Consider the following 24,311-nt stretch of genomic DNA (forward strand, 5'->3'; position numbering starts at 1 on the left):
GAAGGCAGCCCTTTGCTCGGGCTTGGTGTCAGCAGCAGAGGGTGGTGTGTTGATGTTGATGTCAGCATGGAGGGAGTTGAGGATCTGCCTGCTGGGACTTCCATTGGGATGACAGCTGATCCCGCCGTGGCGTAGATGATGACCATCGGGATCGGATCAACTGCAACGTGTGAGCCAAGTAATGACAGGCGGGAGAAACGCCTGTTGCCCTAATCTGATGTTTGATTTCTAAGCAACATTTAACGATAGAAGTTAATGGCAGAAGGAAAACGCGAACGAGCATCCACTGGATAGCGAAAGTTCCCTTGCTGTCGGTTTTTACTTCAGCCTTTTCAGCAAAGCAGTCTAATCGCATTGAGGGCATTTGTGATCACACAGGTAAGTGAAATCTTGTATTTAATCTTGAGTTAAGCACGTAGTCTCGTAGTGGTTTTAACGGTAGCCTCGGTTACATACAAATGAAGCGCGGGTGGTTCAGTTATAACATTGTATCTTCTGTTTGAATATGTTACACTGGTGTTTTTTTTGCATACATAGCGGTGCTGAGGGAATTCCGTGGCACATATTTGAATAGAATCGATTAGCATGCCCATCTGTTTACTTTTTCCCCTGATAAAACAGGAGTATCCGCTAATGCTGTTGATTTCGAATCTTTTCAGTGATTCGAATCTTTTGAATCGATTCGTTCTGTGCCTGTTTCAACAGGTTATACTCTTACAGTATATCAGTGAGTCTTTTTTGTTAGTTATAAGTGAGTCACTGAATGAATCTTAACTCAAGGGATTCGTTAACAGTCAATATGACCTAAAAGCTAAAAGCGTGAAACGCAAAACATTGAGTAGTTCATTGAAGGGGGCGCATTCGTTCATTAGGTCCTTTCAGTTAACTAAATACACAAAAGCAAAAAAACTTGAACCAGCTTAAGATGCTTTGCTGGTCTAAGCTGGTTTAAAATGTTCTCTTAACCTATCCAGGCTGAAGGTAAACTGGTTTAATGGGCCTAACTGGTTGACCACCAACAAGCTAAAATTGCTAAAATCGGCGAACACACCAACATCAAACTTGGAGACCAGTTTAGACTAGAATATGTTTTAAGCAAGGTTAGTTGTGCTTGGATTTGCAAAAGCATGGATCATTTATTCCAGTGACTGACTCAAATGGTTACTCTGTGGCAGCTATGGTAAACCATAAATATCCATATCAATCAAACTGAACAGAAAAAGCATAGGTTTTAAAGGACCACAAGCCAGTTTTAAACAGCATGTAGGTTTCATTCTTGTCACCTGTCAGATGGCAACTGTTGTCAGTTGTCTCTTGCTGCGAAAGCCACAGCGTCTGTCAGACTTTGTGACACTATTCACTCACCGAAATCAAACTATGTGTGCTATTCATCAGCGCAGAATAGATTTGCCTAGGTGTTGGCCAGCGTAACGGTGCTGTATTTACCCACAGATTAACGGAACACTCTTATTTGTATGTTTTGTAATCCGATGAGTTCAAACATTGTTGTGTTGTTTGTCATTCAGACCTCACTAATACAGTTAGCACCTGTAAAACTGGTCTAGGCATATTTTCTTTAGTAGATGTTGACATCCTGATGTTAAAAATATGCACTGGAACAGGACAAACCAGGCTACAAAACTGAATTACTCTGAATATTCTGCTTCTATTTTCTCTCTAGTGACTCACTTTGAAAAAAATGCTCCATCAGTGTTTAGGTCTTGTTGTAGAATACTATGTGTAGAGACTACGCTCCTTGTTGCACGTGAATTATTAATCTAGTCAGCAGTAGTGTTCCCTGTCCATGCTTGTCATTCGAGCCTTGTTATGTTGATATTATAGGAAGTGGCTTGTATTTGAAACATGACAGCTAATGCATTGATGCTCTACAGCTGTCCTGCAAAACATCACCTGTCTCTCAGAATTATTTTTGTGATTTTACACAGGCTGCTGTTGACCTGTCTCCATCAGCAGATGTCATTTCAATTAGATTCGCTGTGGAGGAGTGCAGGTTATCTTCATAACATGTAGAGACTTCACTCCACTCCTCTGTACTCTAGAGAAAAGAAAGTTGGGAACATTCTTGTCATTCTTTTCCAGCCACAACTGACGTTGGAAAATGACATCTTAAATCATCAGGGAAAAGAGATTTGGCATTGTTTGTATGAGAGAGAGCATTATTGTCTCCTGAGACTCTTTGACTCAACAGTAAGCTTACATTGCAGTTTTCAGCCTGTGTGCTGTAATTGATATCACTTTGTTTTATGTCATATGCACCATTCAGATTCAGTGGATACTACTAATCGTGCAACAACTGATGGCTGCCATTTGTCTAGAACACCAGCTGTGTTCTTGGGAGCTTGTGTTGCTCGTATTGCACATGACCTTCTCTCTTTGACTTAAAGAAGAATTTAACTTGTCAGATTAGGGTACAGAATGGAGGTCATGTGGAGCCAAGTCATATGACTTGCATATGTGCAACTTGGAACCCAAAACCAGAGTACACCGTTGAAATGAGATGTATGTGACATTTGGATGGTCTGTGTTCATTGTTTTTTAGTCCTTGCTTTTTGGGTTTTGAGAAGACAATGAGTTGTGGCCTGCAGTGGATGATCGTCTTTTGTTTGTAAGAGCCAGATTGTAGTTTATATCACCGTTCTATCCATAGCCAGCTTCACATGGATCTAAATGACACCTCTCTAAGTGAGTCAGTGCTAACATATGACTTTGTGTTGTCTAAATGACAAAGTAAGTCAAAACAGTTCTGTATTTTTCTCTCTATGGAGTAGTTTAAGTGTGCTAAATGTCATGATTAACAATAATTTTCCAGTTAAGATTTCTTCTGATTTGTTTACATTGTTCTTGAAGCTAGTTTTTGGAATCAAAAATTATTTGTTTTGGTCATTAATGGGTTTAAAATGATTTGAAAAAGTTTCATTCAATATGTAAGACATATATGCATATATAAACATTTAAATTAATTATATTCGCAAATTAATGGAAAAATAGTGCAGTATTTGTGCCCTCACAGTTCTCAAAAATAGGCTACTATGGCAATTTATAATTTATGTATAAAGAATCAAATAATTAATCAAACTTGAACTGAATTGATTTTCATTGCAAATATAATTAAATAATTCTGAATTTGCTAAATCTTTCTTGAATCCAGTCGAAAATCAATCTAATTGGGAAATAATAATTAAATATTTCTTGAATCAAATAAAAAAAACAGTATTGAATCAAATTTTATTGTGTATAGAATCAAATAATTCAGAATTTTGCAAAATGGTTATTGAATCCAATCAAAAACCTATGAATCATGAATAGAGTGTAATCAAAATAAATTCCATTGTTTAATCAAATTGATTTTAAATCAAATAAAAAACATGTGAATTGTAAATCCAATGTAATCAGGAAATAGAAATATTAATTAATAAATAATTCTTGAATCAAATCAAAAACCAATCAAATTGAATTTTATTGCAAATAGAATAAATAATTCTGAATTTGTAAAATCGTTCTTGAATCCAATCGAAAACCTATGAATTGTGCATAGAATTTAATCAAAATAAATTCCATTGTTAGTTGAATAAAAGTTATTTTTAATCAAATCAAAAATCTGTGAATTGTAACTTGAATTAAATCCAATCTAATCGGGAAATAGAAATTATAATTATTAAATAACTCTTGAATTGACTCGAATCAAAAACCTAACAAATTTCTTGCAAGTAGAATAAAACAATTCAGAATTTGCAACTTTGTTATTGAATCCAATCGAAAACCTATGAATCGTGAATAGAATTATATTAAAATAAATTCAATTTTTAGTTGAAACAAATTGGTTTTGAATCATCAAAAACCTGTGAATTTTAATTTGACTTAAATCCAATCTAATCGGGGAAATAGAAACAATAATTGATAAATAAATAATAATTGAATCAAATCAAAAACCTATCAAATTTAATTGAATTTCATTGCAAATAGAATCAAATAATTCTGAAGTTGCAAAATTGTTCTGAATTCAATTGAAAACCTATAAATCATGAATAGAATTGAATCTGATTTGGAAATGGAATAAATGATAAGTAATTATTGAATCAAATAAAAAATCTGTCAAATCGAATTGAATTTCATTGCAAATAGAATCAAATAATTTTGAAGATAAAAAATTGTTCTTGAAATCAGTCGAAAACCTATGAATTGTGAATAGAATTGAATAAAAAAATCCATTGTTAGTTGAATCAAATTGATTTTGAATCATCAAAAACCTGTGAATTGTAAATTGAACTAAATTCAATCTAATCAGGAAATGAAAATAACAATAAATAATTCTTGAATCAAATCAAAAACCCATCAAATTGAATTGCATTGCAAATAGAAACAAATAATTCTGAATTTGCTAAAGCCTTCTTAAATTGAATCAAAATAAATTCCATTGTTATTTTAATCAGGCTGATTTTGAATCAAATCAAAAACCTGTGAATTGTAATTTGAATTCAATTCTAATCTAATCGGGAAATAGAAATAATTGATCAACTTTTAAATCAAATTAAAAACCTATGTATTGTGAATCAGATTGAATCTAATGAAATAGAACGGTTCTCTGTTTGCAGAACAATTCTTGAATTGAAAGTCTTTATCTTTTATATATACTTCTATGTATTTTGTTTTCTGTTAAACCATGACTCTAGTCACCGTGTAAAGTAATAATAACCTGTTTCAGATCCTTATTTCACTAATGCAAATGTGTTACTCCAAACTTCATAAACAGTAACAGGAACCATTGCTGTCAAAAAATGGCTTTCTGGTATTTTAGGTGTTTCACATTCTCTCAAAAGGCTTAAGATAATTGTGTGATAGTTCTTTTTCTTGAATGTTCTGTTGAAAAAACATTCCTCCATGCAAATCATTTGAGCTTCTTTGAGCCTCAGTGGTGGGCCGTAGTCCAGTAGCTTCATTAGATGCTCTGTAGGAGATTGTTTTCTGCACAGCCTGTAAATAAAGAACAGCCTCTCAAGGTTGTGTTTGTGGGGGGAGGTGTGTCTGGGAGAATGTGACATTTCAGAAAGTCCTCTCTCACACAGGCCTGCGAACCTCTTGGTCTCCACAGTAACCGTGTCCATCTGGGTTGTGCTTCTCAAGACACAATGTTTGCGCAGGAATGGTCTCTTGTGAACCTTGGATTTCCCCATAAAACCCCACTTGGACCTGCCAAAGATACACCTCCCATCCTCGTTTTTGAGACGTCAGCCTAGAAACATGGCACCTAGAGAAAGCAATGGAATGAGGAAGTTAGGGTGCTCTGAGAAGTGAAGTAAGAGTTGTACAAGAATGTTTAGAGAAAGAGAGAGCTTTAGCTCTGCTGTCTTAAATTACTGGGAAGCAAAGCAGAAGCATTGAGAAACAGAAGTTAGAGCGTGTGTAAATGACGTATGAGAATACTGCTTTAAAGAGACAGTACTTACAAAAATGAAGCTTCTCTCATTATTTGTTGACTCATGTTATTTTCAACTGTGCTGGTTGTTCTTTACAGCATTGAGTGGGAACTGAAGCTTTCAGATTTCAAAAATGGACTATAAATGTATAATAAAAATATCCATGTGATCGTGCTATGATGTGTGCTATATTTGTGTGATAAACAAATTTAAGTTGTTCCCCTTAGTGAGCTATAAACCACTGTGAATGAATCATTGAGTCAGTGTGTTCAATTCGAAAACCATATCAGATTCGAAACTTTTTGTGAACCATTTTCATTAAAACGATCTGACAAAAAAATGTTTTCTTCATTAATCGGACAGCATTTACTTAGCTTGAGTTAAGTTTTCTTAAATTAAAACTTAAATTTCAGTCTGTTTTTCACACAAACTATTATATGACTTCAGAAGAATGTATAGTAAGGGAGTCTTATGGACTAATTTTATGATTTTTCATGAAAAGAACGATTGGATGGGATACGATTGAATCCTCTAAAGGGATTTCCTAATTCCTAAAGGTTAATAATTAAAAAAATGTTAATAATTGGTTACACAGAACTTTATTACATTAATAGGGGTTATGCCCAACAGGCTTCCGTTTTCTGCTAAACAGGTCTCGTTGCTTCCCCTTCACGCGTTTTGCATATCCCTCTTTAAATATGAACATGATTTACTCAAGATTCATTCAAAGTAGACACTAAAAATGATCATAACCAATGTCCATCACATATGTGGATTGATATATAAAAGTTTTAAATTTTTATTCTTTTCACTAACATTTATATATAAATATCAAATGAAACGTCCACAATAAACAGCTGGCTTGTTTAACTGATTACCTTAAAAGTCCGTCGATATCGCCATTATTTATTACGGCTATTAACACGTTCTCCGACAAGCGGAAGCAATGAGACCTGTTTTCCGGGGTTGGTCAGGTGACGTTCGACATATAGCCTATTTAACACCATATACAACAGCCTACTTGCTGCACAGTCTGCAACTTTTGTTAGGGCACCATATTTTGCGGGGCTTCCTAAAAAAAGATTCTAAAGGCTACTAGGATCCAACTAGGCTAGCCTACATTTTACCGCAAACTTGCGACTAGTTAACTTTCTAAAGAAGGCGCAATCGCGTTTGCTAAGGGTCGGGACTTACAGTAACATCAACACACTGAAACTATTGTATTCAGAATATAAAATATTTTATAGCACTTTTTAATCTGTGATTGTGTGTTAAAAGTGTTCACGAGATACCAACCTTTCGCCAGCCGTCTTCTCTCCACAGATGATCCAGACAGATGCGGTGTGTGCGTGTGCGTGTGCGTGTGTGTGTGTGTGTGTGTGAGGGAGAGACGCGTGAGTGACAGAGAGATGAAGAGAGAGCAAGGAAAGGAAATGCAGTTGAACGAATTCGCTGCGTGTTTTAAATAGCGTACAAAAGAATAACGAAACGCAATATGTGACGGTCGGTATTGATTTTTTTTTTTTTTTTTGGTCGGTGTTGAATCTGTGGCGGTCGGAATTTAATCTGTGGGAAACACTGTTTAATTCAAATCTCCACTCAATCTTTAAAATTTGGCCATTGGTCAATATTGTAATCACTATTATTTAACACAATTATGACTGGGTCCAAAACTTTATATTAGTGATTAATTTCCAGATTAATCAAAACAGAAAAAAAAAATACTGAATGCAAGTCTAAAGTAGTCTAACAATCCTACAGAAATTGAATGTAATTATTATAATGTAAAATAAAACCGCGTCGTCACTGTTATAATTAAACATGCTTTGTTTCTTATTTAAACTACAAAAGCCCTTCATTCAAGAGCAGTGAGTGATTTTTCTCTTTGTATTTTTACGTTTTATTAATATTAAGCACATAGACGGTAGAAGGAATATTTATTATTTGTTGCCGCTTTAGTTGCCACACGGATGCAATATACTGTTACACATGTATTTTCATTCTCAACTGTTTATGATCATTTAAGACATAACTGACAAGGGTTTACATGAATAATCACCAAGCGCCTCATTTTGAAATATTTTTGCGTGTATTTGACCGTTTATTTGCGCACCTTGAGCTAAAAGATAACTTCACATGTCTGTGTTCTGCTCCGTCTCTCAGCACATACACAGAACAGCGCAAGTTTTCCTTTGCGCTTTTAAAAACACAAAATCAAAGAAACATTAATAAATCAAGCACGTCCCGTTTTATGAAAGTCACGTTACATGATTTTGCTGATTTGCATGTGAAATTAGGCTTTTATAGAGGAGCAAATGCGCACCACTGGTAGGAGGCGGAATGGGGCGCAATAATCGTTTCATCTCGAATACTGTATTTTCATGATCGTTTGAAGCAGAAATCGAAATCGAAATCAAAATCGAATTTCGATTAATTGCACAGCCCTAACAGCCACTGTAATTTCTTGAATATGTGGACATTAAAACATGTAAACTCAGAGTGAGGGTTTGAGCTTTTATTTTGAAATCGCAATGAACAGTTAGCATATTAAAGGGTTACGAAACCCCAGACAACTTTTTCTGAGATTTTAGCAGAAGTGTTTGTGTTGCACATCATAGAAAGTAACGCTGGCATCTGTTAATATTAATTGTTAGAGATAACTGGTTAATTTTGAGCTTTTTTGCGCTGTTTTCATCTTCCGGGATTAAAATCTACATTGTGTTCACGTCACCGTTTGTGACGCGGCGATGGACTATAGTACATCGATGACTTGTCAGTGTCTCATAAATATTCATGACGCTGTTCTTATCCTATGAGAAGTCGATTCGCTTAATTATTCACGACAGCGTGTGAGACTATGAGATTGCGTACGTTAAGTGTAAGCGGTTTTTCCTTGACGCAACCCATCAAAAGGCTTATATAAACGCAGCAAAATAAGCCTTAACAGTTATTAGATGTTCAACAGCGTGTTCATATATATGTTTTCGATGCATAGTGCAAATGGATGTGCATTTATTTGTGTTTTAAACCCGTGGGGAGCGAAATGAAACTGTCTGAACCCAAAGTTGTCTGTGTTATCTCTCTCCCCTCTCCTCCACGCAGCGCTGTGAGTGCACCACGCCCACTTTTGCAACATCTTTCAACACTGTGGTGAGAGTAGCCAGTGCTAAAACAGGGGGTTTCATTACCCTTTAAGAAAGATATTGATGTATTTGTCTCCTGTATTTGCATAGGTTTATAAATGATTTACCTTACAAAATTTGAGATGCCCCACGCCTGTAAATGACAGCAGTTTGTGTGGAGCAGCATTTACTGTGAATGGAGCCGCTCTGACAGGCATATATTAAACCTGCATCGCATATATTTATTTAATTTAATCTTAGCGTTTGTGAATTCAACATAGCATTATGCTTTATTATGATTTTTAAATGAGTTTAATATATCATGCAACCTTGGAAAATGGTCTAATAATGCGTTTCATGGATTCTCATCCATGGAATGCACCAATTCTGGTATTTTGCCAGTTACTTGACATGGGCAAAATGCAATTGAGGATTTTTTTTAAAAATCGAGTACTCAAATTGAATCAAGGAATCATAAAAGTCTACTTAATTTCTCCTTAATGATGTAATTTTTAGGCTGTTACTTTAAATTAGAGAATAGAATCATGTAAAACCGAAGGAGTTGAAAATATTTTCCCCTTGAAACAAATTGATACAATACAAATTGTCCCCGTGATACAAAATATGTGTAGGTTGCAAAATAAGGGGTTATCCTGCCAAGATTCAGTATAGGATAGTGCCTTCTGATTTCCTCATGGTTTATCACAATTTTGGGTTGGAGCATGCTTCTTTTTTGTTGCATTTTAACTAGTGATTGCAATTCGACTGAGAAAACATTGTTGAATTCATTAATCATTTGGAACATTTGTTATCTCTAAAGCTAATTTGAATTGTTTCTTGATCATTAGATGCAATGTTACAGTGTCTCAAGCCTTCCACACAACTTTTTTTGAGGTACCTTTATACAAAAACGCTTTCTATTAAGTACTTGACTGACTTGCAGTTTCAGACACAGCCCACATCCTGTAATTGATATCCTCTTTCACTGGAGTGGTTGGGTTGCATTAGCCTTATTGCTTCTTGTGTGACATTATTACCACAATCATGATCTGTTCAAAATCTGCTGCATTTTCGCAGGAGCCACATCAGTTTGAGCTCATCTGGAATGATCTGCATTTAGGGCTGTTTTGAAATGAATGCATTTAAATGGATGCAACACTCACGTGCCTGACTGTGGGCACACACAATGCCAATGCCGTAAACACCTGACAGTAATATAAAAAGCTGCAGACCTGTTCCACAATATGGAAGCTTCCAGTCCTGAATGTGTTGCAATAGCATAGAGGGGCAGGGAGTGACCCACCTCTGTGCATACCCACCCCCCTCCCATTGTTGGCATGAAATCAGACCTGTTCAATAAATAAAAGCAGGCAGTCAGCAGATCAGGTTCCAGAGAGGGAACACTGCAAGAGAATCGGAAAAAGAGGAAAGGCATGGTTTAACTTTTTAAGGGAGTGTCTTGGATCAGGAGAGGGATGAGGAAGACGGTTGTTGTGTGGCCAAGGAAAGGATGTTTTCACTTAGACTGCAGCCAGAGTTGGATCACAGCTAGTCATGACACTGAATCATACAGAAAGAGAAAGGACAGAGAGACGTACGTGCTTTAGAGGAGTTTGGAAAGGAATGATGAATATGTGCACTTCAAATGTTTATTCCTGTATGCCAGGCTAAAGACAGATGTGTGGGTGGGCTTTAGCTGGAGTTTAATACTAAGCCCTGACTTGACGTCATCCAACAAGTTTCCAGCACGTAATTTGTCCACAAAGAAAGTGAGAATGCAGTGACAACTAAATCACTAGGGATGCACCGATCATGATTTTTCATGACCGATTCCAATACCGATTTTTTACAAGCAAGCAGCCGGTTGCCGATCGTGCGTTAGATGCAAAAACCGGCCGGTTTCGATTTATGGCCGGTCAACCGGTGCATCCCTATAAATCACAGTCAGTCAGAATATATTTGATATTAAAAGTCTACATGAAATGAAAATTGACACCATTTATTTCTTAATTTCTGAGGTAGGGTTTCCCAAAGTGGAGTTTGCAAATTCCTGTGGGTTCATGAGAGAACTATGGAAGCCTGTTTCCGCCACTGATTAAAAAAAATATATTATAAAAATTATATATAAATTATTACGACTTTTCATCTCACAATTCTAACTTTTTTTTGGAGAATTGCATGATATAAATTCACAATTGCAAGAAATAAAATCAGAATTGCGTGATATACACTTACGTTTGTGAGTTATAATGTCAAAATTGAAAGATATGCACTCACAATTCTGACTTTTTCTCTCAGAATTGCATGGTATAAACTCGCATTTGCAAGAAAAAAGTCAGAATTGCGAGTTTATATCATGCGTTTCTGACCTTATTTCTTGCGATTCTGACTTGTTTCTTGCAATTCTGACTTTTTTTCTCAGAATTGTGAGATATAAACTCGCAATTGCAATTGAAAGTGATCATTTCGAGGGGAAAAAAGACTGATATGTTCTCAGAATTGCAAGTTTATCTTACGATTCTCAGTTAATAACTCACAATTGCGTGTTATAAAGTCAGAATTGCGAGACATAAACCTGCAAATCTGAGAAAAGTCACAATGTGAGTTTATATCTTGCAATTCTGACTTTATTTCTTAGAATTGCGAGTTTATCTTACAGTTCTAAGAAGAAAAGACAAAATTGCAAGTTTGTATGACGCAATTCTGAGAAAAGTCTCGCATTTGCGAGTTTATATCTCACAATTCTGACTTTTTACTCGCAATTCTGACTTTATTTCTTGCCATTCTGACTTGTTTCTTGCAATTCTGACTTTATTTCTTGCCATTCTGACTTGTTTCTTGCAATTCTGACTTTTTTTTCTCAGAATTGCGAGATATAAATTTACAATTTTGACTTTTCTCAGATTTGCAGGTTTATATCTTGAAATTCTGCCTTTATTTCTTAGAATTGCGAGTTTGTCTCGCAATTTTGATTTTATAACTTGTAATTAGTTTATATCACACAATTTTGCCTTAATTTCTCCAAATGATGAGTTTACATCTTACAGTTCTAAGAAAAAAAGACAAAATTGCAAGTTTGTATGACGCAATTCTGAGAAAAGTCTCGCATTTGCGATGAAAAAGTCAGAACTGTGACTTTTTTCTTGCAAATTTGAGTTTATATCTCACATTTCTGATTTTTTTTCTCACAATTCTGACTTTATTTCTTGAAATTCTGATTTGTTTCTTGCAATTTTTACTTTTTTTTCCCCCAGAATTGTGAGATATTAACTCACAATTGCGATTGAAAGTGATAATTTTGAGGGGACAAAAAGACTGATATGTTCTCAGAATTGCAAGTTTATCTCATGATTCTCACTTAATAACTCACAATTGTGTTGTAACGTATCTGGTCTTCCCTGTCATCATGAACTCTTGCACCACACTTCATGGACTACAATCCCCATAAGCCACTGCACCAATCACTGCACACATCTGTTCCTCATTTCCCACTGATCTGATTGCTGCAAACACCTGTTTCACATTTACTGACTGCATTTAAGCCACTCTCACACACAGCCACCTTGCGAAGTCTAATTGTTCCCATGGTCATTATTCTAAGCGTGTTTCTCTGGATTGGATTGCCTGTGTATGACTCTGGACTGTGTACCCCGTTATTGATTCCTGCTGCCTGCCATTTGCGACCACTGCTTGATTATTGAACTGTTTCCCGGATTACCTACGTTGTTCCTGTTTCCTGGCGTTTACTCCTGCTTGTTGACTATTCTATAAAGCCTTGCAAATGGATCCGCACGTCTCTGACTCCTCCTTGTGACAGAAGACTTCGCCACACCCGGATCCAGCGGCTTTATTCAACCACCAGCATCACAACATGGACCCAGTCGACCAACTTCTGCTCCTCCGACAGGAAGATCTTCCCATTGAGGATTATGTACTACAGTTTCGTAGGTTATCACTTCAAGTACCTTTTTATGATGAAGTATGGCTGAGGGACTTATTCCGCTTTGGACTCAATGAACCCATTAAATCGCTGTTGCCTGGAGGGGAATTTAAGTGTTCGGTGGAGGACTTTATGAATTATGCGTTGGTGTTATGCGGCTCTCCGCTTACTGTGAGAGTTCTAGAAGAGCCACAGCACAAGAGGTCTGCTAGCCCAGAACCACAGCAGCCACACTTTACCACGGGGTGGCAAAGGCTAATTTCTAGCGTGGAGGACCCACCGCTGCTGTCGGTTCGAGCAGCTGGTCTCCCAACCAGCCCTCCAGTGACTGCGCCGCCAGAGCGCCCTCCAGTGACTGCGCCGCCAGAGCGCCCTCCAGTGACTGCGCCGCCAGAGCGCCCTCCAGTGACTGCGCCGCCAGAGCGCCCTCCAGTGACTGCGCCGCCAGAGCGCCCTCCAGTGACTGCGCCGCCAGAGCGTCCTCCAGTGACTGCGCCGCCAGAGCGCCCTCCAGTGACCGCTCGCTCAGAGCCTGCTCTTCCAGAGTCTCCGCTGGAGACGCCCAGCCCTCCTGAATCTCCGCTGGGGTCGTCCAGTTCTCCAGAGCCCGCTCCTCAAGAGCGTCGTCCAGAGCCCGCTTCACAAGAGCGTCGTCCAGAGCCCGCTTCACAAGAGCTCCGCTCCACTCCGCTGGTTCAGCCCTGCCTTCCAGACACTCCGCTGGTTCCGCCCAGCCTTCCAGACACTCCGCTGGTTCAGCCCTGCCTTCCAGAGACTCCGCTGGTTCCGCCCAGTCTTCCAGAGACTCCGCTGGTTCTGCCAAGCCTTCCAGAGACTCCGCTGGTTCCGCCCAGCCTTCCAGAGACTCCGCTGGTTCCGCCCAGCCTTCCAGAGACTCCGCTGGTTCTGCCCAGCCTTCCAGAGACTCCGCTGGTTCAGCCCAGCCTTCCAGAGACTCCGCTGGTTCAGCCCTGCCTTCCAGAGACTCCGCTGGTTCCGCCCAGCCTTCCAGAGACTCCGCTGGTTCAGCCCTGCCTTCCAGAGACTCCGCTGGTTCCGCCCAGCCTTCCAGACACTCCGCTGATTCAGCCCTGCCTTCCAGAGACCCCGCTGGTTCCGCCCAGCCTTCCAGAGACTCCGCTGGTTCAGCCCCGCCTTCCAGAGACTCCGCTGGTTCCGCCCAACCTTCCAGACAATCCGCTGGTTCAGCCCTGCATTCCAGAGCCTCCGCTGGTTCCGCCCAGCTTTCCAGAGACTCCGCTGGTTACATCCAGTCGTCCTGAGATTCCTGTCTGCCCGTTTCTGGTCACGGAGCTCAAGCATGGACTGTTCCCACCCACCCTCCCTGCTGCTCCAGTCCTGCCACCTCTGTCTCCTGACAGTCCCTCTACTCACCCCCATCCCACCTTCGTGGCAGAGGACTTGCCGTGGGACTGCCAGTCGCCATCGGTGTCCAGACTGAAGGACCCCTCACCATCACCTCCAGTCTCAGAGTCCTGGACTCCACCTCGGTCCTCCGACCCTGCGGCTCCACCCCGGCTCTGTGCTCCCTCGTCTCCGTTGTCGGCCGTCGGCCCAACAGCTCCTCCGGGCTCCATCGTCTCTCCGGCTCCGCCCCGGTCAGTCGTCACCCCACCTTCGCCTCTGGACTCTACTCCTCCGGCTGCGCCTCGTCACTCCGTCCTGCCGGCTCTGTGGACCTCCTCCCTCCCGTGGGCACAGCCTCGATCCTCTGTCACTCCGGCTCCGCTGCGTACCTCCGGACCTCCATCTCCGCCGGGGTCGCCAGAGCCTTGGGTTCCGCCTTGGCCCTCCGGATCCTCTGTGTCGCCCAGGACCATCGACTCTCCGGTTCCGCCTCGGGCTCCACCGGCTCTACCTCCGTCGGTCGGCCCCATGCAGGAGCCAACCCTTCCTCCTCCATGGCTTCTCCCTCCGTCGGCTCCGCCTCATTTCGTGGTTCCAGTACCACTACATGGACCTGGCCCTCCATCCCTCCCCCTGTTCCGCCTCCGCTCCACCACCCTCAAGATGGTTAAGGTGGTTAGAGCGTCTGGAAGCCGCTCCTTGCGGAGGGGCTATGTAACGTATCTGGTCTTCCCTGTCATCATGAACTCTTGCACCACACTTCATGGACTACAATCCCCATAAGCCACTGCACCAATCACTGCACACATCTGTTCCTCATTTCCCACTGATCTGATTGCTGCAAACACCTGTTTCACATTTACTGACTGCATTTAAGCCACTCTCACACACAGCCACCTTGCGAAGTCTAATTGTTCCCATGGTCATTATTCTAAGCGTGTTTCTCTGGATTGGATTGCCTGTGTATGACTCTGGACTGTGTACCCCGTTATTGATTCCTGCTGCCTGCCATTTGCGACCACTGCTTGATTATTGAACTGTTTCCCGGATTACCTACGTTGTTCCTGTTTCCTGGCGTTTACTCCTGCTTGTTGACTATTCTATAAAGCCTTGCAAATGGATCCGCACGTCTCTGACTCCTCCTTGTGACATGTGTGTTATGAAGTCAGAATTGCAAGACATAAACCTGAAAATCTGAGAAAAGTCACAATTGTAAATTTATATCTTGCAATTTCTTAGAATTTATTTCTTAGAATTTATTTTAATCTTAAATCAAAATTTTTCAGCTGATGTCATCAAGGCCTCCTATTTTTCAACGTCTGTCCTCTATCACTTCCGATAGAAAAAATAAAGTCGCATCCAACATTTTTTCTAACGATTTGCATTGATTTATTTAGCTGTCTTTATTCAAAGCAAAATACATGAGGGACATTGCAAGCAATTACTCATGGAGCCAAAAGCATTTATTGGAATAGTCATTGTACATATGTTTTTCACATTAAATATCTAGTTTTGGTCTAAAGGACCCTAAAAATCTTAGCATGAAAGTAAAATTTAGAGCTGGATTTTAAAACAGTGAGACTTCGCTGTGATGTCTTGTTGTGGTCACAGCTGGCTAGGAGAAAAAGAGGTTTTCTGCCAAGGATTTATACCAAAGTCTGTTTACTAAGAGATGAGCAACGGAGAGAAATACATTGTATTATAATAGGTGTGATCTAGTGTGTGTAGGTGGTCTCACTAGCACATATACACGTGACCTAAACAAACACAGATAAACAACTGCTATATTACGTCACATTAATCCTCAATACTGAATCTTTCGTCTGACGCACAGTTGCTTCTTTGTCTTGATGCCAGCTGTTTGCGTGTGTGTGAGAGAGACTGTGTGACCCCTTTGAAAGACTGCAGAGTGAGTGTTTACAAAGCTGTCTGTCGTTATACCACCACTGTCACTCCAGTGCCAAGTGTCTCATTCACACACAAATACAGAGACCCTCTTTTTCTTTCACTAGTTTGCTTTGTTCATTCATCTTTATTTATTAGCTTGAGATTTGCTCATCATTTCTGTTTCATGTTCTCGATGACCTTAAAATTCAGATGAACATTTCCTAGCGATGACTTTTGTGTCATCAAAACTATTTCAGCACTGAATCAGCAGGCCATGATTTCATATTATTCATGGTTTCAGAATTAGAATGAGCTATTATTAGGGAGATTGACTGGATGGATTGATGTAGGAAGTAGAGGTTTTGTTTGTTTTATCAAATCGGTCAGCATTGTTTTTTTCCCATTTGTGACCCTGGACCACAAAACCAGTCATAAGGGTACATTTTTTTTAAATTAAGATTTATATATCACCTGAAAGCTGAATAAGCAAAGCTTTCCATTGATGTATGGTTTGTTAGGATAGGACAACATTTGGCCAAGATACAACTAAAAATACTTAAATATCTGGAATCTGAGGGTGCAAAAAATCTGAATGTTGAAAAAATCGCCTTTAAAGTTGTCCAAATGAAGATCTTAGCAATGCATATTACTAATCAAAAATTAAGTTTTGATATATTTATGGTAGGAATCTTTTAAAATATCTTCATGGAACATGATCTTGGCTTAAAATCCTAATGATTTTTGGCATAAAAGATTATAATATTGACCCATACAATATATTTTTGGCTAATGCTACAAATATACCCGTGACTTAAGACTGGGTTTTTTGGTCCAGGGTCACATTTTACATTTAGATTAACTTTGCTGACTTAAAAAATTATAATAATAACAACACTTTTCTCAAAATGAACACAATTTAAAACAATTTTTAATGTTTAAATAAATATATAAGACAAAATTGTATTGGATTTTAATATTGGCCATTTATTTGTGAAAAAAATCTGGTAGAGAAAAACTGGTTGCCATAGGAGTAGATTTTTGTTTGACTTCTTAAATATTAGTTGTGCTTTGGAACGGAATGCATTTAAGTGTTCAGCCTGTAGCCAAGAGAAACATGCAATGATTGAGTAAGCATTATTGGATTCAGCTGAATTCTGTTGAACAGATTTTTTTTGGAATTGTTGGACAACAAATGAATTCAAGTATTGAAGTTTAAGGCCTATTAAAATGTTGATGAGCAGACTTGTTGTTTCTTTTGTAATCCAGTGCAAGCCTTTGTTTTTGTTGTTATAGACTTGTGTTTGAGGTGTGTGCCAGAAGAAGCCATCTTTCCATCTCCTGCCTGGTCAACAAGTGATCTTTACTAGAGTACTAATCTGGCTTATAGTGACCTCCTCACCTCTCAGCAGGACCATATGTCTGCTTGTTTCTGTAATACTGAATGCTCTGTGTGACAGTGGCACATGATGGAGAGTGTCCTTCAGTCATGACTTCTGATCACAGGAAAAATGTCCAAGCATTGTTTAAACCACTACAGATGCATCTGTAATCCAAGAGCTTTCTGATGCTGCATAGACAGCAATGTAACTGAAATATTCAAGGCCCAGAAAAGTAGTAAGGACATTGTTGAAATAGTCCATGTGACATCAGTGTTTCAACCTTAATGCTATAAAGCTATGAGAATACTCTTTGTACACAAAGAAAACAAAAGTAATGACTTTCTGTGCTTTGAATGAATGTCAGTTGCATTGCTGTCTATGCAGGGTCGGAAAGCTCTCGGATTTCATCAAAAATATATTATTTGTGTTCTGAAGATAAACAAATGTTTCGGGTTTGGAATGACATGGTGGAATTTTCATTTTTGGGTAAACTATCCTTTTAAATAGTCTGTAAGCATAATTGCTCTGTATGCGTTATTTGCAATTCGAGCTTTAGATACACTTGATCGTGACTTTCGATTGTGGGTCCTGTTTCTGCATGAATTCCTAAATATGGGTGGGATGGCATAAGTATGAAGTTCTGCTTCAACCTGCCTGATCTATCACTAAGCACTGCAAAGAATGTTGAAGAAGTTAGTTGTGTTAGTTTTTGGAGCATTCTGGATTGCCTGTTAGTTATGAAAGTTATGAACGGAATAACTTTTGTATTTGCTAAATGTGTTGAATAAAAGGCAACATCTGCATCTATTACCACATTCCCACTCATCTGTGTCAGAGGAACTGAGTCAGACAATCTGGAAGAAAACAAGAAGCAACAATACTGCTGAATTTAGAAAGCCTCTAGAAACTATTTTTGCGTAATATACTGTAACTAAGGCTATATATACACACACAATTTTATTATAATTCTGAAATTATCGTAAAATTATAAATTATAAAATGTAATTTATATATATTTTGTAAGACAATAGTTTATTATAAAGTTAAAGTCAAAAGTTTACATACACCTTGCAGAATCTGCAAAATGTTAATTTTAACAAAATAAGAGGGATCATACAAAATGCATGTTATTTTTTGTTTAGTACTAACCTAAATATGATATTTCACATAAAATAAGTTTACATATACAGTCGTGGCCAAAAGTTTTGAGAATTACATAAATATTGGAAATTGGAAAAGTTGCTGCTTAAGTTTTTATAATAGCAATTTGCATATACTCCAGAATGTTATGAAGAGTGATCAGATGAATTGCATAGTCCTTCTTTGCCATGAAAATGAACTTAATCCCGAAAAAAACTTGCCACTGCATTGTTAAGAAGGCTTCAGGGCGTCCAAGAAAGTCCAAGCACCAGGATCGTCTCCTAAAGAGGATTCAGCTGCGGGATCAGAGTGCCACCAGTGCAGAGCTTGCTCAGGAATGGCAGCAGGCAGGTGTGAGCGCATCTGCACGCACAGTGAGGCCAAGACTTTTGGAAGATGGCCTGGTGTCAAGAAGGACAGCAAAGAAGCCACTTCTCTCCAAAAAAAAACATCAGGGACATTTTGATCTTCTGCAAAAAGTATGGCGAATGGACTGCTGAGGACTGGGGCAAAGTCATATTCTCCGATGAAGCCTCTTTCCGATTGTTTGGGGCATCTGGATAAAGGCTCGTCTGGAGAAGAAAAGTTGAGCGCTACCATCAGTCCTGTGTCATGCCATGCCAACAGTAAAGCATCCTGAGACCATTCATGTGTGGAGTTGCTTCTCATCCAAGGGAGTGGGCTCACTCACAATTTTGCCCAAAAACACAGCCATGAATAAAGAATGGTACCAAAACACCCTCCAACAGCAACTTCTTCCAACAATCCAACAACAGTTTGGTGAAGAACAATGCATTTTCCAGCACGATGGAGCACCGTGCCATTAGGCAAAAGAGATAACTAAGTGGCTCGGGGACCAAAACGTTGACATTTTGGGTCCACGGCCTGGAAACTCCCCAGATCTTAATCCCATTGAGAACTTGTGGTCAATCCTCAAGAGGCGGGTGGACAAACAAAAACCCACTAATTTTGACAAACTCCAAGAAGTGATTATGAAAGAATGGGTTCCTATCAGTCAGGATTTGGCCCACAAGTTGATTGAGAGCATGCCCAGTCGAATTGCAGAGGTCCTGAAAAAGAAGGGCCAACACTGCAAATACTGACTCTGCATAAATGTCATGTAATTGTCGATAAAAGCCTTTGAAACGTATGAAGTGCTTGTAATTATATTTCAGTACATCACAGAAACAACTGAAACAAAGATCTAAAAGCAGTTGAGCAGCAAACTTTGTGAAAACTAATATTTGTGTCATTCTCAAAACTTTTGGCCACGACTGTAGTCCACAAGAGAAGGTTCAAACACTCACTGATGCTTCAGAAGAAAAGATGCATTAAGAAGCGGGGTTGAAAACTTTTGGAATTTGAAGATCAGGGTAAATTTAGCTTATTTTATCTTCTGGGAAACATGTAAGTATCATCTGAAACTTTTGAAGGGCAGTACTAAATGAAAAAATTATGATATTTAGGCAAAATAAGAAAAATGTTCATTCCGTTCAAAAGTTTACACCCCTTACTGCATTGTGTTTCCCTCTGAAGCATCAGTGAGCATTTGAACCTCATAATGTAATAGTTGCATCTCTCAGTCCCTCAGTTGTCCTCAGTGTAAAAATTTGGATCTCAAAATCATACAGTCATTGTTGGAAAGGGCTCAAATACACAAAAATGCTGAAAAACAAAAGAATGTGTGGGACCTAAAGGATTTTTCTGAAGAACAGCAGGCAGTTGAACTGTTCAGGACAAACAAGGGACTCATGAACAACTATCACTAAACTAAAAACAACAAAAACAGCTGTGGATCATTCAGGTAACAACACAGTATTAGGAATCAGTCATTTTATAAATTTAACTTTCTTTTGTGCAAACAACTTTTATGTGAAATATTGTATTCACTTCAGTATTAAATAAAAAAAAAAACATGCATTTTGAATGATCCCTCTTATTTAAGTAAAATAATTACCTTTTTGCAGATTCTGCAAGGTGTATGTAAGCTTTTGACTTCAACAGTATATTTGCTAGTAATTAAAATGATTAAAAATTTAACATAAACTAAAAATAGCTTGCTTTTGAACATTTTCATTATGTTCTTAGATACTTATTGGATATGTGAAACTGCTGTTTCATATAAAATCTTGCAATAATCTCTGTGGATTGTTAACTCTTTTTTTAATAGCTGCAGGTACACTGTAAGGACATGCCAGTTCTCTGCCTGATGTTCAGACATGATGACTCACATGAACTGAACTGATTTGTCAGCTGGAAATATCCAGCTCTCATTGGAATCTTGCACTGGGATCTCTTTTTTTCTCTCAAAAGATCCTGAGAGACATACTATTACTCATCCACTCTTAAACACACAGTCACTCGGTTGTGTGGCTTTGCCCTCGTGTCTGAACATGTTCATGTTGGTTCTTCCTTCATTGACAGCAGCCTATTGAAGTGGTGCGCAGAGAGTGTGCCAGCGACTAGAATCCATTTCTGAGCCAACACATCTCTAATTTTCCATTGTTTTAGAGGGTGTTGATCAGGACATAGGGATGAATCCAAAATGCCTGAAATCATTTTACCCAATTAGTGTTCTGGTTTCATTTATTTCCACTTGTGAAAGCAACAAATACTCTGAATTTTTTAGAGAAACAATTTATGGATGTATTATAATGCTGATTATAATGGTTATTTAAATACCTTCAATGACGTTAAGGTTTTATTAAAGGTTCACCCTTTCTCATGAGACGTAAAGCTTTGATACTCCCTCATATTCTTGAGTTACGTCAGTGCATTCTTTATGTAACTGACACACACTAGCTGTGTCCAAAATGAAAAGCAGCTGCCTCTCTTCCCAGTCCATCAGTTTCTTAATAGGCAGCATTTTTAGTATGAAGGCATCTTGTAAGGTTTTAGACTTCCTTCCGAAGCACCATAACATTATGCCCAATGATCTTTTAATGAACTTTTAATGAGAGCCAAGCATCTCTTTAATAACTAATTTAATTCAACACTTTAATTTGGAGATGTAAAAAAAGGATAACCAGTATTGTTTATTGTTTAAGTTACAATATAATGTTCTATTATAAATACATTTTGTTCTTTTATACTTTCTATTCATCAAAGTATCCTAAAAACACCTTTTATACAGTTTCCACAAAATATTAAGCAGCTCATCTAGATCAACATGGTTAAGAAGTTTAATATTTATTGAGTGCAAAATCAGCATATTATCAACATATTTCTGAAGGATCTTGTGACACTAAAGACGAGAGAAATAACATTAATTACATTAAACACTTCTTGAAACATTTATTTAAAATTGTAATAATATTTAAAAATTGTACTGTTTTTACTGTATTTTTGATCAAATAAATGCAGTCTTGATGAGGATGTTTTAAAAACATTTAAGCATGTTTTTAATTTTATTTTTGTTATATATATTTGTTATATATATATTCCTGTGATAAAGCAAAATTTTCAGCACCATTACTCCAGTCTTCAGTGTCACACGATCCAGAAATCATCCTAATATGCTGATTTTGCTGTTCCATAAACAGTTTTTATTATCATTATCAATATTTAAAACAGTTCAGTACATTTTCAGGATTCTTTGATGAATAGAAAGATCCAAAGTTCATCATTTATCTAAAATATAAAGCTTATACACTATACTATTCAAAAGCTTGGAGTCAGTATAATTTTTTGGGGGCAAATAAATTATAGAAATTATTATTTTTATTTACAAGGATGCTTTAAATTGATCAAAATTGATGATAAAGACATTTATAATGTTACAAAAGTCTATGTCAGTTAAATGCTGTTCTGTTCTGAACTGTCTATTCAACAAAGAAACCCGAAAAAAATCTGCTCAGCTGTTTTCAACATAATAATAATAATAATAATTGTTTTTTGAGCAAATCAGAATATTAGAATGATTTCTGAAGGATCATGTGACTGGAGTAATGATGCTAAAATTCAGCTTTGAAATCACAGGAATAAATTACATTTTAAAATATAGATTTTTCAAATATTTTCAAAAAGAAAACAGTTATTTAAAATATTTATAAATTTTACTGTTTTTGCTGCACTTTGGCTCAAAACAATGTAGGGTTGGTGAGCAAAAGAGACTTCTTTAAGAAAAACATTAAACTTCTTACTGTTCAAAAACTTTTGACTGGTAGTGTATATATTATTTATTTATAAATTAGGAATAAAAATCTATATAGAAATGCATAGCCATTGGCACATTACTGTGGGCCTAACAGAGTGCAGGAGAAAAAGGTGTCTGTCTTGTTGCCTGACTAAAATGTTTTTTTTTTGTTGTTTTGTTTTTTTCTTTTTTCAACCCCCAAATTCTTTGCAGATGTACATGAGTGGATTTATAACCACGTCTTTGACTCAAAACATCATGAATGCTCTCTCTGCCACAGGGGAAGAGCAGTGGTGTGGGTTAACACTAGGCTTTTGTACTACATTTTGAGCTTCTTTAAGGCTGTAGTGTTTTGTATTTTGCCTTCTCCATCTTTTTTCACACAAGCCTGTCTCAAACACTGTGCAACACAAGGACAAAATGTCACTTTTAGACACACACTTTCACCTGGCTACTACACAAGTCCTGCTGTGACCCTGTCACCTTTTAGTTGGGTCACCTGTTACCTCTCACCCTGACACTTGAGAGGTCCCGAGAGAGAGACACACTCCCTCTCACACACACAGCAGACAGAGAGCTCTTTGAGCTTCTGAAACATGTGTGTTTCAGCTCTCGTTTCCTCTCTTTATATTCCTCTGTCTCTCGTATTCACACTGACAGAGTGGTACTTAATCCTCTATTCAGTTGGAATTGGCTTGATTAGTGTGCTGGATCAATCTCCATTTGTTTGTCATGAAGGAAGACTGTGATCTAGCTTCCAATTCTGGCAGGAACGTGCTTTCCTATAAATATTTTTGTATGAATTCACATTGCTTCAGAGTCACTAGCGCTTGTGTACTTGCATGCTGAACTTTATGACTCATCATCGTCTATTAACTTTGGACTGCATAGTCTCCCGCTCAAGGGCTCCACCCCATTATTGCTCTCATGTGCATGACCTAATGTGTTTTAGTGAGTGTATAAACACATTTGAGCTTGTTGAAGAAATGTCATCCAAGAGAAATTGGAATCACCTCGTTTGTTTACGGTTTAAGTTTATTTACACATTTATTTAGCCAGACATGTTAACAGTGAGAAAAATGCATGTGTGACTCATATTTATTCATAAACTAATCTTAAAGTTACATAAAATTATGGGTTGCAAAGGGGTGGAACATTTCCGGTAAGTTTCCAGAAACTCCAAAAAATCCTGGAAATTTTGAGAAAATGTAATGTTTCCAAATGAATGATATTTAATGAAATTATCCACCTTTTTGCAACCTTATATAAAATATAGATTTTGCATCTGATACTTAATAAAATAAAAAAAAACACTACCAGTCAAAATGTTTTTATTTTATTTATTTTGCTCATTTTCTCCTCACGAAGCCTGCATTTATTTGATCCAAAGCACAGCAAAAACAGTAACGTTTTGAAATATTTTACTATTTAAAATAACTGTTTTCTATTTAATTATATATTTTTTAAATGTAATTTATTCCTGTGATCAAAGCAAATTTTTCAGCATCATTACTCAAGTCTTCAGTGTCACATGATCCTTGAGAAATCATTCTAATATGCAGGATTCTTTGAAAAATAGAAATGTATGTGAAATAAAAAGGTTTTGTAGCATTGCACACTATACTACTATTCAAAAGTCTTGGAGTCAGTATATATTTTTTGTTTTGTTTTTGGGAAAGAAATGATAGAAATTAATACTTTTATTTAGCAAGGATGCTTTAAATTGATCAAAATTGATTAATTATATTGATATTTAATTATAATGACCTGAAACAATTTTACTCAGCTGTTTTCACCATAATGATAATAATAGTTAATGTTTTTGAGCAGCAAATCAGAATAGCAGAATGATTTCTGAAGGATCATGTGACTGGAGTAATGATGCTAAAAATTCAGCTTTGAAAT

General features: G+C 37.8%; 1 protein-coding gene across 1 annotated transcript in view; it reads left to right on the forward strand.

Annotated features, from left to right (window-relative positions):
• Nucleotides 1–97: 97 nt before the first annotated feature.
• The window catches only part of dnmbp (dynamin binding protein), a gene marked incomplete at its 3' end in the record, with an annotated part of 64,872 nt that continues 40,658 nt past the window's right edge, over nucleotides 98–24,311 (forward strand). The window contains exon 1 of the mRNA XM_073827897.1: nucleotides 98–378. The remainder of the gene's footprint in view (nucleotides 379–24,311) is intronic.

The sequence above is a fragment of the Garra rufa genome, chromosome 22, assembly GCF_049309525.1.
Source record: "Garra rufa chromosome 22, GarRuf1.0, whole genome shotgun sequence".
In the NCBI taxonomy this organism is placed as follows: Eukaryota; Metazoa; Chordata; class Actinopteri; order Cypriniformes; family Cyprinidae; genus Garra; species Garra rufa.